The sequence below is a fragment of the Xenopus laevis genome, chromosome 7S (assembly GCF_017654675.1).
Source record: "Xenopus laevis strain J_2021 chromosome 7S, Xenopus_laevis_v10.1, whole genome shotgun sequence".
Taxonomy (NCBI): Eukaryota; Metazoa; Chordata; class Amphibia; order Anura; family Pipidae; genus Xenopus; species Xenopus laevis.
In genome coordinates this window covers 22,579,573-22,597,654 of record NC_054384.1, presented here as the reverse complement: position 1 = coordinate 22,597,654, position 18,082 = coordinate 22,579,573, and the positions used below count along the sequence as shown (strand labels likewise).

The 18,082-nt window shown below is 38.9% G+C and overlaps 1 protein-coding gene across 12 annotated transcripts in view; it reads right to left on the bottom strand.

The window, feature by feature from the left end:
- LOC108705728 (serine/threonine-protein kinase Sgk2-like) overlaps window positions 1-18,082 on the bottom strand; it is a 183,359-nt gene that overhangs the window by 17,760 nt on the left and 147,517 nt on the right. For 8 of the 12 annotated variants that reach the window (XM_041570967.1, XM_041570971.1, XM_041570970.1 and 5 more), the window contains exons 1-2: window positions 4,431-4,470; window positions 65-183 (exon numbers count right to left, since the gene is read on the bottom strand). The exons of 3 other annotated variants lie outside the window; for them this stretch is intronic. The gene's annotated coding sequence lies outside the window, so the exon portion shown is untranslated. Of the gene's footprint in view, window positions 1-64; window positions 184-4,277; window positions 4,318-4,430; window positions 4,471-18,082 lie in introns of those variants that run through there. One more of the 12 variants, XM_041570968.1, reaches the window with a different exon arrangement.

Sequence of the window (18,082 nt, the reverse complement as noted above, 5' to 3'; positions counted from 1 at the left end):
AGCTAGTGTATAAAGAAGTAGTACTATTGCCTATACCCAAAGTTCAAAATACACACTACCTTACCTGGCACCATCGATTCTTTCCGGATATCATACATTTCCTCCAACTGCTTTAATGACTCATCCAGCACAACACTCATCCACATCAGTATGTTAGTAGCAAGTGTAAGCATCGGGCCAAACCTATGGTTAAGAGAAAGGGGATTATTTTAAACTTTCCTATGTTGTGGGTTTTTACAAGGCATACCATTACTTGCATTGAACCAGTCAGGAATTTTAATTGGCCATATACAGCCTGTTGCTCCTGTATACTGATCTTAGCATAAAATGAAAGTAGGGATACCTGCCATAAATTAAGAATAAAAATTATATATTTGTCGTACACTCATATTCATGAATCCATTCTCCACCACCATCACATTTGCACCAATAACCCAGTCCCAGTACACCAATAACCCAGTATATTTGTCATAAAAGTCCTACTCTTTAATAGACACGCACACAATTGACTGCAAAGACCACCTTACTCTCTTGATTTGGTGCATAATCAATACATTTTTTATGCTTAGCAGATTTGTATCCAAACCACAACATCCAGGCTAGGGAGCTAATGCACCATGCACATTTTGGGATTGTTGTTGCGATTGAGCAACCCTGCCAACACCTGCACTACCAAACAAAGAAAAGAGGGCAAGGAATAGCAGAATGGTGGTTCATGGGTTCATCGAATGATGCCAAGGATTCTTCTCATTCTCTAAGCTTCTACACAGGCTTGGGAACAATGAGTCCTAAGAACAAGTTGTATCTTTGTTGGGGGTGTCTGAAACATTGAAGGAATATGTTCTGCTGTCATTTTTCCCTATGTTTCTAGAAAAGTAATCATATAGATAAAATGGGTTTAAGTGTATTATACCGCTCATAAACTGGGTACCATTTAACAGGTGCATGCAAGTCAAATATTGTCTGAATTTGACCAGTAAAATATATTTTTTTTAAAGCAATCTGCTTTGGACAATCCACCTTCTAAAGCTAACTAGCTTTGAGAATTTATCTGATAATAAGGGGCACATTTACCATGGGTCGAATATCGAGGGTTAATTAACCCTCGATATTCGACCATCGAAGTAAAATCCTTCGACTTCGAAGGATTTACCGCATTTACTTCGATCGAACGAAACAATTCAAAGGATTTTAATCCATCGATCAAACGATTTTCCTTCGATCAAAAATTGAATAGAAAGCTTATGGGGAAGGTCCCCATAGGCTAACATTGGTGCTCGGTAGGTTTTAGCTGGCGAAGTAGGTAGTCGAAGTTTTTTTTTAAAGAGACAGTACTGCGACTATCGAATGGTCGAATAGTCAAACGATTTTTAGTTTGAATCATTCGAAGGTCGAAGTAGCCAATTCGATGGTCGAAGTAGCCAAAAAAAATCTTCGAAATTCGAAGTTTTTTTCATTCTAATCCTTCATTCGAGTTTAGTAAATGTGCCGCTGAGTGTGAGCTTAATAATCACAGCTTCAAAGCTGACTTATATGCCACTGAAAGCCATATATTTTTTCGTAAATGTAAATATGTCTTTCGACTACAAACTTCTAAACTGCAAAGCTTTCCTAAACTACCTAAAAGCTTAAATTTTCAGCATTTCCCACATGTCAGTAGGTACAAAAATAAAAAACACTACAAAAAACACTACAGATGAATGTCAGAGTGTATGTAGCACACCCCATATGATCTAACATTTCTGTAATTCAGAATCTATACATTCACTGCAACTTATTAGGGTTAAATAGTAAGTTCACCTCAGAAAGACATATATTATTAAAAAGTACATAATCTCCCAAAATGGGTAAATTTGTCTTTCTACTTCTAACTACTAAACTATAAAGTTTATCTCAACCATTTGGTGGTTTTGATGAAATTTCTAGGAATCGCCAAAAGTTTCCATTTTAAATCACCTTTTTCAGCAGGGTTCAGATTCATCTGAATCCATGTGCCCGGGCCAAACTAAATCAGAAACCTTAAAATCATGTGACTAGCCCTAATTTACATATGCAAATTATGGTTTGGATTCGGTTCGGTATTAGCCGGAATCTTTCACAAAGGATTCAGGATGTGGTGCATCCCTAGTTTATATTGCGGTCTATTTTCTGACTTACTGTACATGCGCTATAACCTACATAAACTTTTCAGTTTTTTTAAATTGCACTTCAGAGCAAGATCATTGGGCCCCGTAAACTTTTGAAATTTGAATAACTGTTATCATGGCCGGGGAAGAGAGATCGGAGAACGGGCAGAACCGGGAGACTAGGAGGGTGAGGACTAGGGGTATGCAGACAAGAGGTATGTGCCCAGCACCGCCCCCCAACACTGCGCCCTAGGCATGGCCTCTTCTGCCTACTCCTACTAGGTTCCAGCCCTGGTAACAAGACATTTTCATAAACATATATTGCAGCCATTAACTTAACTGGAAGGGGCTTCCATCACCGTAACCAGTTTAGTTGCACATCTTTACACTCTCACCAGCTCATTAATATCCTTCTTAAGGACTGGAGCCCAAAACTGCGCTGCATACTCCAGATGAGGCCTTACCAGGGACCTATAACACCACTTGTTTCTCGTTCCCTGAAAAAAGTAAAATGGGGGTTCTACTGTATATGTGAGAGTTGTTTTTCAGGACTCTTTGAGGTTGTTAGCATCCTTTCTAATCTGGATAATGCTTTGCTCTACTATAAAAACAGTAAGAGAGATTTTATTATAGTCCTTTCTGTTCATATAGAAATGCAGAGACATAGTAGTTGTTGCAGTCATTGTGGTACTTGGTCTGAAAATAGAAAAAACCTAGTGAAAGTTTTGGCAGTGAACTTGATGAGTAAACAAGCAAAACCCCACTTCTTAGATGTTTAGTGGCTTCCCAAGCCCAATTTAAATTTTTTTATTTTTCACCCCCCCCCAAAATACAGATAAAGTAGTAGAGACCTATTATTAATATATTTGAAATATTTGGCCATTCCTAGAAGGGGCCATTATAGTGCCAAGGCATGTGGTCAGACCATACATGGCTACAGAAATCTACAACAGCAGCAGATTTGTTTAGATCTGGATGATACCAGCGATGTAATATTAGAAAAGGACTGCAAGCAACATAAACCAAACCACAAATTATTATTTTCCATCTAGTGCTGTATTTTCTATGTAATTTGATTACTATCTGTAACATTAATTCAGGAAACCATGACTTATAAAAAAAAAAAATGAATTGTTCTTGGATTGAAATGAAAGATATCTGTAAGCATCAGTTACTCTGTCTCTGGGATTCTGATTCCATAGTATACCTTACTGCTTTTCACCCATATATGATTGTTTACTTATCCAATCCATATTGGCTCTCCTCCATTTCTCTAAATACTGTAGCGAAGCTTTAAAAGTCCAATATATGCCTTACGCCATAAGAGTGTGCAGTGTAGAAGGACCGATGTCCTTGGCTTGCAGCACTTGGGGGTGCCAAATGCAGGGTCGGACTGGGGGGACCGGGGCCCACCGGGACTGTTGCCGAGGGCCCCCCTCCGGCCACCCGTCCCCCCACTGTGACGCGCCGGCTCAGCAAGGAAGCCGCTCGGTGCGCATGCGCAACAGCGCCGCTTGGCGCGCATGCGCAGGCGGCGCTGCTCAGCGCCGATAATTTTTATTTATTTTTTTTAAATATAAATATTTAGAGAGGGGTTCTGGCCCGGCGGGGGCCCATGAGGGTCGGGGCCCACCGGGTATTTTCCCGGTGTCCCGCCGGGCCAGTCCGACACTGGCCAAATGTTAGGCACCCCCAAGTGATTGTATTGACTTACCTGAAACCAGAAAACTGCACCGGCCCGAGACTATACCAGTGAGCACCACGGTGCGATACACTTCAGTCTTTAAATTTCCCAGGGCAAACGCATGCGCAATTTTTAGTTAAGGTTCGGCTTTTCGTTCTACTGTGCATGCGTAGCCGCGCAAAGAAGGTGGAATACGGAAGAAGATCGATCAGTGGTGCTCACTGGTATAACCCCGGGCCGGTGCAGGTTTCTGCTGATAGGAGCACCAGGCCGGGGTTTCAGGTAAGTAACTACAATCACTTGGGCGTGCCTAACATTTGGCACCCCCAAGTGCTACAAGCCTTTCCTACTCCTTAAAGGGGAAATGCACCTTTGATTCTGTAACACCTATTTGGGCTGCATAGCACACAAATAGTTAAACTGTCCAGCTAGCAGTAGAAGCATGGGTTACACTGCGACTTACACACCAGGGTCAGGGCCTTCACCGTGTGGAAGTGTTCCCTCTATGGTGTAGTGCAACTACATCCCCCCCAGGCTACTGCCAGGAGGTTCTTGCAGTAAAACAGAAAACGGTTTATTTCACTATGCACGAGGCAAGTGACCACAGGTTTAGTACTCACGCAGGAGCTGAGGCAATAGCACATTTCTCACACAGAGCTGCAGCCATTAGGCATTTCTCACAGAGGAAAGGCCTCCATTAGGCATTTGCAGAATTCACACACATTCCCTCCTGGAAGTTGTCAGGAAAGCAGCTTGTACCCTACAGTCCCTCTTCACTGAGGTCCCTGACTGGAGGCAACACACAGAGCCTCTGGGAAGCTACTCCCTTACTGCAAATCCTTGTTGGAGCTTCAGCTGCTCTTTCTCTCTCACCTCACTGCCTTTCTCTCCTAGAGAGACTATGACAAGTCTGCCCTAGTGTAACTATTCCTCATTCACGGGGTTTCCTGGTCCCCGACTTCTTCTCCAAAACACATGGGCCTTTCTGGGCCTAGCTGTAACCAGGCTCCCCTGAGCACATCCAGCTGGATCACCATCCACAGGCCAAAGAGGAAGTGGCCACTCCTTACACACACTATATAGCAGTGTAGCAGGGGAGTGTCATTCTCTCCTGGCAGATCACTCTAAGAAAAAGGTGGGGGCCTTAAAGCTGCAGGGCAGATTAACCCCTAGGGGCCCCTACAATTCATTTTGTGATGTAGTAGTATTCCAAGGCAACTTGCAACTGATCTAAAATTTGTATTCTTTTAAACATTTAACATTGTGTTCTGTAGCAATAGGAATTTCAATTGATTTCTGGTTGATAGGCTCCCAATGACCCTAGCAACCAGACAGTAGTTTGAATCAAAGATTTTAAAATTAATTCGAAGATAAAAAATAACAAACATAGTCTTGGAATAAATCTATTTTATGGTTGCTGGGCAATGCTGATAGAGAGGCTAAAAGGTCAAGTAAGAAATAAATGGAAAAATAAGACAACTTTTTATACTTCTCTAATTTCAGTGGATTGTATATGTTATGCTAGTGTTTGACCCTGTATTAATAGGCAAAGTGCAGCTTTTGCATATGTAATTATATGAAAGCAAAGAACTTCTCATATCTTGGCTGTAGTGGAGGTATTTAAATAGATAATTCATTTTGGGTGACTTTTCTGACACTTGTAGGCATTGAGTAAGGATGCACCGAATACACTATTTTGGATTCGGACGAACCCCCCGAATCCTTTTTGAAAGATTAGGCCAAATACTGAACCGAATCCTAATTTGCATATACAAATTAGGGCTGGGAAGGAAAAAAAAATTTTTTACTTCCTTGTTTTGCGACAAAAAGTCAAGCGATTTTCCTCCTTGTCCCTAATTTGCATATGCAAATTCAGATTCAGTTCCGCCGAGCAGAAGGATTCGGCCGAATCTGAATCCTGCTGACAAAGGTCCAATCCTGGCCAAGTCGCGAACCCAATCCTGGATTCGGTGCATCCCTAATTTGGAGCTCACATTTATGCCTTTGAGGCACTTATTAACAGTGATCATTCCTTGGTTTATATAAAAAAAAAATACCATCTACTTCCAGAAGAGGGCAAAATTACACTAAAATTAGTCTGTGGATATTTTCAATGAAAATGCATAGCAGCTTTTATGTACAAAGAGTAACTGTGTTTAGAATGACTGAGATGTGGATGGGCCTAAATACATCATCTGAGTTTTAATTTTTTAAAATCTCTAACATGAGTTGGCAGTATAACAATTCCCCTATACATTAGTATTTACAAATATTAGATGGAATAGTAGTGCTTTGTAACCTAATATCCCATACCTGTAAGTTTTTACTGTGCATTTATAGAAAAAAATAACTGCATTAACAAAAGACTTGATATGAGAGCATCCTTATGAAAGCTGTGACCTGTGTGACTAAACAGCTTCAGTTCTAGAGTTTGACTGTCCAGTATTTATCAATAGAAGAGTTTCATAAAAATATTAACATTTTTACACACTGCTTTAGTATAAAATTAAAAGCCTAAATTCCATACAATCTGCTTTCCAGTTAAGTTTGGGTAAGTACATTTGTAAATTATTATTATACAGGCATACCCCCTACATTTCTATTTAGCCAGTCACTTCAAAACATGCTATAACACTGTTTATTTATCAAGCAGTTATTAATTCAACCATGTTTCTGCAATTACACATGTAAAAATTAAACAAAATCAGGACACGTCTACTTACAGTCAGGCCCGGATTTGTGCAAAGGCCACCTAGGCCCGGGCCTTGGGCGGCAGGAATTTAGGGGGGCGGCATGCTGCCCAATCACACCCACATCGGTTCAGAAACACTGGGGATGCGCTTGAGATACAATAATTTTTTAAATTTCCCGTGCACCAATCCCCATTGCTCCTGTCCCCCTGGAGGGGACAGGGGCGATGAATGGTAGTGGGCCTAGGGGCGCCCACTATGTAAATCCGGCCCTGCTTACAGTATATAAATACTTACAGTATTTACATGACAATATATATACTGTAATGTGAAGCATATTCCAGCAGCAGACGTTGGCTAGACCCAGGGGACGCAACATGAAGTTGACGGGCTTTAGTTTGGGATTTGAACTAATGTCAAAACATTTTGCAGGATTTGGATTCCATAATGCATAGGCAAACCAAATGTAAGCCCTACAACTCATGTACTGGAACAAAAAAGGAGAAACATTTTGAAAAGATACAATACAAATTTTTTTTCGGGGGCAGGTTTGTAATGTAATATACAAAGTATGGTTGCAATCAGTATTCAGCCATATATTTAAAGGAGCAGTCTGTGTTTACCCAAATATACAATTCATGTATTTGTGGATTGAGGTATGCTATATTAAATAAGCCCAAATTTATTTTGTGAAAGTGGCATGTTGTTCAGAAGTTAGTGTTAATCAATGTAGCTCAGTTAGAATGATGAAAATTAGCTTGTAGCTCAGGGTTTGTCTGGAAGTAAAATAGGGCTGCTCATACGTATACAGGTATGGGAGCTGTTATACAGAACAGGGGGACCTGGGGCATTCTGTATAATGGATCTTTCCATAATTTGGATCTTCATACCTTACATCTACCAGAAAATCATGTAAACATTAAGGGGGCTTTTTACTAAAACTCAAATTTTTCTCACTTTCGTTTTAAAAATAATTCGACCAAACTCTCAAACCCAAATCCCCTTTTTCTCAAAAAAATCGGTGCAAAAAAACCCCACTGTCAGGTCGTCAGAATCATGCAACTTTTTCTGACCAGCGCAAACAACCCGAAACTTTCGAGAACCATAAAGGCATAAAAAAAGAGACCATCCTCCTTTGACTTTTACATGATTTCGACAAATTTTAGCTGGAGTGCTTTCGGATTTTAATTGTTAGCAGCATCAGGGTATAATAAATCTTGAAAAATAAAAATTTCGAGGTTTTTCCCCCTTTAAAACTTTAAAACCCAATAAGCTGGTTCTGCTTTCAATAAAGATTAATTATATATTAGCTTGAATCAAGTACACGGTACAGTTTTATTATTACAGAGAAAACGGAAATCATTTTGAAAAAATGTCTATGGAAGATTGCCTTTCAGTAATTTAGAGCCTTCCGGATAACGCATTTCCAGATGATGGATTCCATACCTTTATTATTTTATTATTATTATTATTATTATTAACATATATTTATATAGCGCCATCATATATACCTGTATATTAGCATATCCTGCCAACCAGGGTGGTTATTTATGACCTCCAAACCTATCAAGTGCCTTGTGATTAGGTTCAGGGTTCTCCATACAATGATATAATCTAGGATAGACCATTGACTTTCTCCACAATCTGGGTGGTGTGGTAAGGAAAATGGAACAATTAGCATTTTTTTCTAGACACAGCTTTTTTAGTTTTCACAACAATGTCCCTTTAAACCAAGCTTGTCTAATTATTGTTTTATTATAGCAGTGTAGGCATTTTCCATTGAACAATGCTTTAAATCTGTCTGGCATAAACGACCTCTACAAACACTTGACTGCTGTTAATTTTGAAATAGAATATTTCTCATTATTTGAATGTCAATATATTTACTTTGGTCTATAACTCTTTTTTTATGTAAAACCTGCTACAGTATGAACAGCGCTTAGTAATTCTAAAAGGCAAAGTTCATGCCAAGTCATCCATAAATGCAATGGTGCAAGGAAGGGAGGAAACAATTGTGCATAAATCTTCCTCTATAAAGAGATAAATATTAGAGCTGCAGACAAGGTCAGATGGGAGTTTGTGATGGGGGCTGAGAGACTGTGGCACTTGGTTTTCTTTCCCATAATTCAGATCGCCATACCTTAAAGGACAAGGAAAACCTGAGAGTAAATTCTGGACAGCTTAAAAGGGTCATTAAACATAAAGCCTAAGTTCTCAACAAATCTGATTAGAGTCAGTGATCTCCTGTGCAGCCCTGCCTGATAGAAACCAGTTTCAAAGACTTTATTATTATAATTTAGAAAGATCTGACAAGCAGAATGAATGCTGCAAAGTTTGCTTCACATTAACAAGGATAATGGGGGATAGGTGCTTATACACAGAAATGACTGGATGATGAATTATGTAAGTGGATTCAATATGACGACAGTGGGGTGCAATGCGAGCATACTTTATATACAAGAATTTCTGGGAAATGTAAGGGTTGAGGTAACAATGCAGTTCTCAAGGGGTGAAGATTTCCTATGGTCAAGTGAAATGAGCAATTGTGGACTCCTCTTGTTCTTTAAGTCTGCTGGAAACATTTAAACATTAAATAAAACCAATAGGATCAGTCTGCCCACTGCCACTAATATGGATTCGTGCAGCTTTGTAACCAGAGGGAAAGGGAAATAATTATTTTAAAAAAAAGTTAAATGGAATTGAAATGCAAGATAGCCTTCACATAATTCAGAGCTTTCTGGATAAGAGATCTCATACCTGTACTTGCAACTACTGAACATGTGCAACAGCAGCAGTACAGAAACGCTATGGATTATACATGAATATGTTTTGACTTTGAAAAACTCAGTATTGAGTTAAAATACAAACTGCTGCCAAATTCTCAGAAGCTGAAAAATTCCTTCCTGAATCTGAAGGGACCCTGAAAGCTAAAATGCTACAGATCATAATGGAAAGCTACCCTCATTGATTTAAACCCACTGGGGCCCTGCCCAGCCCTAAATGCAGAGCTGCACAGCGGTTTGGGGGCTGCCATGTTGGGTATGTCATTTCCAGTGCCAGGCTCCATGGCAAAGACAAGGAGGCTTGGAATTATCACCTGCCTAGACCTGTTGTTAGGTGTAGGACACCTTATGTGTGGTATTCGTATATCCACATTTGCAGTGTGCGAAAAAAATACCCATGTTCTGCCAAGGGTTGCCACCTGGCCAGTATTTTACTGGCCTGGCCTGTAAAAATTATGGCTGATCCCAATGTTATTAATAGGGAAAAAAGATAAATATAGGAAGGCTACACAATAGCCTATATACATAAACTATAGTAGTGTTTCTAAAGCAAACACATAACTTTTACCAATGCATAGAAACAGTACATTTTGGGTTTTCTTTATTAAAGTCTGAATGCTAAAAACTTGAAAAATTCAAGTTTTTTTTTTTCAAGATTTTTTATACCCCAAGGCTGCAAAAAGTCAGAATCTGAAAATATTCCGTCTTCAACCTGTTGAGGTCCTGTAGAAGTTAATGGCAGAGGTCCTAATTGCAATTTAAAGATATTGTCTGCACTGGGTTTTGTGCGATAATCCGAACATTTCGGGCTTTTCCAAAAAAATCTGACTTTTCAGGTATCAAATTCAAAAAATTCTGATTTTTGCCGAGGCAATCTGAAAAAATCATGGTTTTCGTGGGACAATCTGAAAAAGTCTGTTTTTTCCTGATCTGTTTTTTTTATTAATAAATAAGGGCAAATTGTGGATTCTAGTTCGGTCTGGCTTTTTTTTATTTTTTAAAATAAAAGCTTTAACATCAGAAAATGGTGTTACTGTTCATTTAATGCACAAAATGTCTTTATGTCCTAAGCATAGTGATAATGGGTTGAAGCAGAGGACGCTTGTATGTGTCTGTATGAATTTTGTGGTGACAGCCTCATTACAACCCCGCCTAATGGTTTAAAAATGTAGTGGTGAGCACAACTTTCCCTTTTTCTTTATATACTGTAAAGTAGCTAGTAAGTTGCAGGTAAAACTTAGTCCCTTTGTAAAATGTATAATGAAACAATAGAATTCTTAATGAATCAGATGAGAATTGAGCGTAGGACTGGCCAGATATGGGATGACTTTGACGTAGTTGGCGTAGTTAAATATATTGCAATATATGGACAAACACTCCCTGTTTTGTTTAAAGGGTAAGGCATTTTTCGGTAGCAGTATGCACAAAATGTCTCTGTCTTAAATATATTGATAATGGGTTGAGTGCAGAGGAATCTTGTATTTGTCTATATGTATATTGTGGTCACAGCCTCATTGCACCCCTAATGTTTTTCAGAAATTAGTGGTGAGCACAACTTTCCCTTGTTTGTTATAGTTATACAGAAGCAGTGACCAGCTCCATGTTGTAGCTCCCACCCTTCCCAACTACAGTCAGGTGATCCCACTGGTGTCTAATAAAAGGGCAGTTTGGGAGTTTTTGGAGTTTTCCAGAAAAGATGGTCTTTCTATAATTCGGACCTCCATACTTTTAGGGGATTATTCAGTAAAATCCAGATTTTTCTCATGATTTTATTAAAACAACTTCAACCAAACTCCCATCCACAATTTTTCCTTCTTTATCGATAAAATAATTAGAAAAATTCACTGGTGGAAATGACTCTATAAAAACAATTTTTTTTTCGGATTTGACACCCAAAAACTTTGTAGCATTATTACCAAAAAAACACACATTTTTCAGCTTATCGTACGGACCCCAGCGCAGATCACGATAACTTCCAATTGTAAATCAGACATCTGCCATTGACTTCTACATGACCTCGGCAGGTTTGATATGGAGTATTTTTTTATTCTGATTTTAGCAGCCTCAGGGTATAATAAATCTCGAGAAAAAAAAAATTTCTTCTATGAAAAAATGGTGTTTACCCCTTTAAAACTCCAACCAGAAAAAAGTCATAATTTAGTAAATAACCCCCTTAGGTACCTACAAACAATAAGGGGCCGATTCACTAACTTCGAGTGAAGGATTCGAAGGTAAAAAAACTTCGAATTTCAAGGTTTTTTTGGGCTACTTCGACCATCGAATGGGCTACTTCGACCTTCGACTACCACTACGACTTTGAATCGAAGGATTCGAAGTAAAAATCGTTCGACTATTCGACCATTCGATAGTCGAAGTACTGTCTCTTTAAAAAAAAACTTCGACCCCCTAGTTCGCCATCTAAAAGCTACCAAAGTCAATGTTAGCCTATGGGGAAGGTCCCCATAGGCTTGCCTAACTTTTTTTGCTTTTTCTTTGCTTTCTTAATAATGGGTTTTGAGATCATATTCCTTTATAAACAGCTAGTGTTTGGTGTTACTGTCCTATTTACCAGAAAATCTCATAATTTCTGATCAGACAGCTGGAATCATAACAAAGACCCTGGCCATGCCTCTTTGTTAAAGAGAGAACGAGATTAATTGTCTGCGCACCTCACTGGCTGAGCTCAGTTCCCTTGTCTCACTTTGAGGCTTAGTTGGCAGCGAAAGTCTGTATTTCTCTGGCTTCAGAAAATATTGTTTTAAGATTCTGGGACACCTGACAAAAATAATATTATGCTGAATTCAATACCACTGAGTACATAATGTAAACAAGGTTGAACATGATATCCTTCCAATTTTTTTTACCATTGGCTAAGGCCTTTAAATTGCTTTGCAGCTAAAGTATATGTAGAGGGCCTAATTTACTATTAGCAGATGCATCTGCTGAGTATACAACAGTTTGCAAGTGTGTATGCCCAGATTGCATATCTGGTCTGCACATGCATCAATCAAAGGAGCTACAGGTACCAGTCCCCCCTCATCTCTGCCCAGGAGCTGGGCCAGGCCCAAGGATGCTTACATGGTAGACACAGTCCTGATTGCCTCCATAGTGTAAAATGAAAGTGAAGTACAAAGTCAAAAGACTGTCCCAGTTTGCCCTGTTGTTGCCACAACAAATCAATATTTTCCCCAATAATTTAATCCTAATTGCATCCATTAAAAACCGAACACTAAGAGAGTTATTTTTTTCTGGTCAGCCTTTTAAAGGGAAAAACTAGATTTTTTTGTGATTTATTAAACTCCCATGGTGTTGAAAGTCCAGATAAAAAAAGTACTCCAACTCAGACCTGCCGAGATCACATAGAAGTCAATGGCAGATGTCCCATTTACAATTGGAAGATATCCTGATCTGCGCTGGGTTTTGTTCAATAATCCAAAGATTTTGTGGTTTTCAGGCGATAATGCAAAAAAGTTGAAGTTTTCTTGCATCAAACCCGTAAAAATCACAGGTTTCGGCGATAAATCTGAAAAAATTTAATGATTCCGAATTTTTCATGATTTTCTCAAGTCTTTTCACGCACAAGAAATTTTTGTAAAAATGTATTGATAAATAGGGGGTGGGGGAAGTCCACGGGGATTTGGTGAGAGTGGTTTTATAAAATAGAGAGAACATTTCAGATTTGGATAAATAACCCCCTAAAGTTTGCTTCAGACAATTCATGGACAATATTTTGTGCTAAGTAAATTGTATTAAATTCCATTTAGATCATAATAGTCATGTTGATGTTGGTGCAGGGGGGTATAAAAGGCCCTCAATTAATGTGTGTGTGTGTGCGCACAAAGCGTAATTTAGTGATGCTCTGTTTCTTTGAACTTAGGGCCATTCACATTTATAGACCCATTCAAGCTAGGTCTATGGCCATAGAGCAGATGTGGGGGGGCCCTCCAAAAGACCAGCCTACCTGTGGGCTCCACCAACTTCATTTGTACGATAACCATGTAAAAGGGACCTTCACAAGAATTAGCTTTTTATAATATTGTAGAAAGGTATAATGGTCTTCTTTTTCTGTTCTTTTTTTTCCTATTTTTGAATTAATTCTGCTTAATTTTGCTTTTCTCTAGCCTAAAGAAAGATCATTTTGAGGTCAGCAATTTTTTTTGCTTATATATTTATCTGTTTTAGGTAGAGGCCTGTTGATCGCTAAGGTAAGTGGAAGCCTAGCAACAGGGTCGGACTGGGCCGGTGGGCCCCTGCCCTAATGGGCCCCCGTTGGCCCAGACCTGTTTCCACCGATTGGGCGATCAGCTTGTGCACCGTGCCGTGGCAGTCTTCATGCATGCACCAGTGTTTTCCGCGCATACGGTGCTCTGCATCTGCATTTTAACAAATTTAAAAAATATGAAATAAAAAACAAAGGATAATCATCAAAGGAACAGTCACATGTAACTTTTTATTGTAAGTTTTTCAGAAAGCAACCATTTTAGCTTGGGCCTAAAAGCTCCATTAAAGGACAAGGAATTCACCGGGGGTTGCTTAAATGATTGGCACCCCCCCACCCAGTGAATTAAAGAAAATTGTACTAGCCCATGAAACTTTATAAAGAAGCGCCATCATCCTACCTCTCTCTCCCAGGTCTCCCTTTTAAATAATTAGTCAGTTTTATACTGGGATGTGAATTTTTAAGAAAAACCCCATGTGCGAAAATATTCTTAAATTGATTTTTTCTGTGAACAGCCCTTTTAAATATAATTGGTTCCCAAAAGAAGTCACCTATCAGATAATTGGGGCACTACATGTACAGTGAAAGAACTGCAGAGCATTGTTGTACAACTTCGGACCATCAAGGCCAATGATAGTCACATGTCTGAGCATGTACCGGTAATGAGACATGTTCAGTCAAGCACAAACAAATTAGGTCATGACTTTAAAACATTATGCACCAGTGGTCTTTCATATAGAAACAACCCCTATTTAATTATTCTCTTTCATTAGAAAGCAATATTTTTGATCATAGGGATCCAAACATGTTTAAACTGGTTATTATAACACACCTATAGAGAGTTTCCTGGCCATCTAATTTGTACTATGTTTTACTGTAATACAGTTTGTGCATTAACTCCAGTTTGACCGCATGCCTACATTTGGCTTATTTGTATTTACATGTACACAGGTTATTCTAGCAGCCCTGCTGAGGCTTATATCAGTACAAAAAGCAGGGTTATAATGCAGTGCATGTGAACTTGCAATGGCTGCAATGGGCTTAACCTCATCAGATATAAAACATTAATACAAGATTTTGATGCATTTCTTCTGAAAGGGTATATTAATCATTTTCTTTGATACTGGCTTTATACTTTTACATTATTCATTTTCATTCTGTTTCACTAGGTTGTCGTGTGTTCTGAAGCCCATAGGTTTAATGGCTGTGCTATATATAGAGGAAATGTGCATGAGAAGAGGCACGTAGAGTTTACATTAGCAACACATGTGAAGCCAGATTTTTGCCTCTAGCCATTCTGCATAATCCTAGGTGACATTGAAGGTGTTTTTTACCATTTGTTTTTAATCTCTACCCCGTTAACCTATGAGGAATTTTAGGTATATTCATGATTACTCCTTTACTCATGGGGGGATGGGTAAATACATTCTTGCATAATAAAAGAACATTATCAGTCTATTTAGTATTTATGTGCAGTTCTTCATATGAGCAGGCATATATGAGTATATGTATATACTTTTTATCTATCTATCTATCTATCTATCTATCTATCTATATATATATATATATATATATATATATATATATAATCTTCAAAAATGGATCCGCACTCCAAACAATTCAATCAAAGTGATTTTTATTAAATCATCACTCACGTGATTTAATAAAAATCACTTTGATTGAATTATTTGGAGTGCGGATCCATTTTTGAAGATTATATGTCATAATTTTGACCCAGCACCCACCACAAACCTGAAGGGATAGAGTGCAGGTACTTTCTGGACTTTTATATATATATATATATATATATCATAATAAATTGTATACAGTTTGGCACTTGGTGTGGGAGTGATGCCTGTGCCCAATTCTTGAGATACAAGTGTGCTGCACCTATTGAAGCTGAGTGCTGTCGGAACCCTGGAGCTACCGCCTGGCCAGAAAGTGGTGGTAGCCTCACAGTTGCCCTACGTCAAGAGGCACAACATCGCTCAATTTGGAAAGGGAGAGCAGGAGTGCCTGAGTGGTGCCGAGCACAACTATACGTAAGTGTAAGCGGTACATTTTGACACAGGTACCTTTAATGAATTAGGTTTTACAACCCTGCGGGAAAGCAAATGTGCTTATGGACATCAATGGATTCTCTTGTGTTAAAGGAATTGTATACCCCTTTTAATTAAAATAAATAACATTTTCATAGGAGTAAAGTCTTTCCCAAGCTTGAATGGCCAAATAATTCTATATCATTAAAAAATAAACGAAGCTAATTACTCACCTAATGCAACAATGGTAAATGTATTTACCCACTGATAACTGAACATCATTTTGGGGGTCTACACCTGCCTTCAATATGTCGCACAGTAAGTGATGGGAGTGCTCCCAACATATTGTATGAGGGTTCATTCAGGTCCAGACTGAGAATTAAAATAGGCCCTGGCATTTCAGGTACTTAGAAGCCCAATCAGCCCACAGAGAGGCCCAAACAGCCCCCCACCAGCCCACTAAATACTGATTTTCTATGGCTCCTTATAGCAGCCCCTCTGGCATTTGCCAGAACCCACAGATTGCCAGTCCGGGCCTGGGTACATTTACCTTGAATTGCAAAGGGCAATCTTTGGTGCAACTATTATGTAATGCAGTGTTTTTCCCAGAATATAATATAATGACATGTGGGCACAACGGGGGAATTTGTATGGTGCAACTGTGCACCATCTACCCCAGTGTTTGCTGTGCAAGTTACGTCTGCATGCGATACTTTATGTGCATGTGCACTGCACCTATTGACGCAAGGGGTGAAGGGAACCCTGGAGTTACTACCTGGTCAGGAGGTGGTTGTAACTCCAGGGTTTCCCTGCATCAATAGGCACAGCAGCACCCAATTCACAATGAAAGGCAAGAACTACTGAGTAGTGCTGAGAGCTACTATGTAAAAATATGAAAAGCACATTTTAAGGCAAATACGTTTAATGGATGTGGTTTAAAATGCATCTCTCTGCGTTGAAAAGCACAAGTTGCCCACTGTGTCCGCAAATATAGATCAGCCCTTTGGTGTTTGTATTAAATTCTATAACTCCTATATCAGGAAGAGAAAGCAAACCAAAGACCTCCTTAACTTCTACTCAATGCTAAAGACCAGCAAATAGTGACTCTATACACTGGCCTCAGTTGTACAATACTGTTGATTATTAATGAGGGGCGAATTTAATCGGCAGGCGTGAATTTGCAGCGAATTTGTGCTTTTCGCCGCCGGTGAATAAATTCACAAATTTGATACAAAAATTCCGACGCCGGCGAAACGGGACAAATTCGCCTATCACTATTGATTACTCTATAGATACTAGGGATGCACCGAATCCAGGATTCAGTTCGGGATTCGGCCAGGATTCGGCCTTTTTCAGCAGGATTCGGATTCGGCAGAATCCTTCTGCTTGGCTTAACCGAACCTGAATCCTAATTTGCATATACAAATTAGGGACGGGGAGGGAGATTGCGTGACTTTTTGTCACAAAACAAGGAAGTAAAACATGTTTTCTCCTTCCCATCCCTAATTTGCATATGCAAATTCGGTTCGGTATTCGGCCAAATCTTTCGCGAAGGATTCTGGGGTTCGGCCGAATCCAAAATAGTGGATTTGGTGCATCCCTAATAGATACAGTACATTATACAATGGGCATCAATCAGGTTCTTGTCTTTTAAAAAAATGTGACAAAGCTGAATTTGTTGCAGTGTTATATAATAGATACAGTATATAAAAAGTCCATGAGAATAAACGGTATGAGGAAATCGCTATGGAAAACAAAGAACTTCACAAATTAAAACCCATTTCCACAACCAGCATATTACATAATGGTGGTAACCACAGAACACATATTTATTTTACATCCAAATAATGTCATATTTGTCATATATTTAAATTCTTGTTTCTATGCTATTACATTCTATTACGTTAAAAGGGGGTTCTGTAGCACTGCATAGGCTTATTTAGCATTCAGATAATGTCTGTCAGTTTTTGCCATGTATTTAAGTAATTCATATTTATATGCTGCTAATATAAAAGACTTATTTGGGGGTTTTATAGCACAGAATAGGCATATTTTGAATCCAGATGACTCTTGGTTATTGTCACGTATTATATAATTCATATTTATATCCTGTTGATGTAAAAGGCTAATATTTCTTTGCACTTGGAGCCATTCTTTGGCACTGCTGCTTGAAATGTGCAAATATTAACCATTGATGAAAGTGATGTATTTGTGCTGCAAAATTTAACTACATCTCAATTTATAGGATTTTATTTGCTAAAGCTAGTGTGAACGGGAAGTATAGAGGGGCTTATTACAAGAATATTATAGCTGCATATGCAATGCCATTCTTTCCAGGTGTCCTTCCATATGGGTCTGGATTGCATTTAGGGAAAATATATTTAAAAGTGTCCCAGTAGTTCAATCCCATTTCTATCAATTCTCCAACTAGTATGATTTGTGCAATGTCCAAGTACTGTGAAACAAGCAAGCTCAGGGCTAGCTGGCACAAGACAGAGGGAAGGCGTTCGGGGAGATTGGTTACCGCAAAGACGAGGCAAT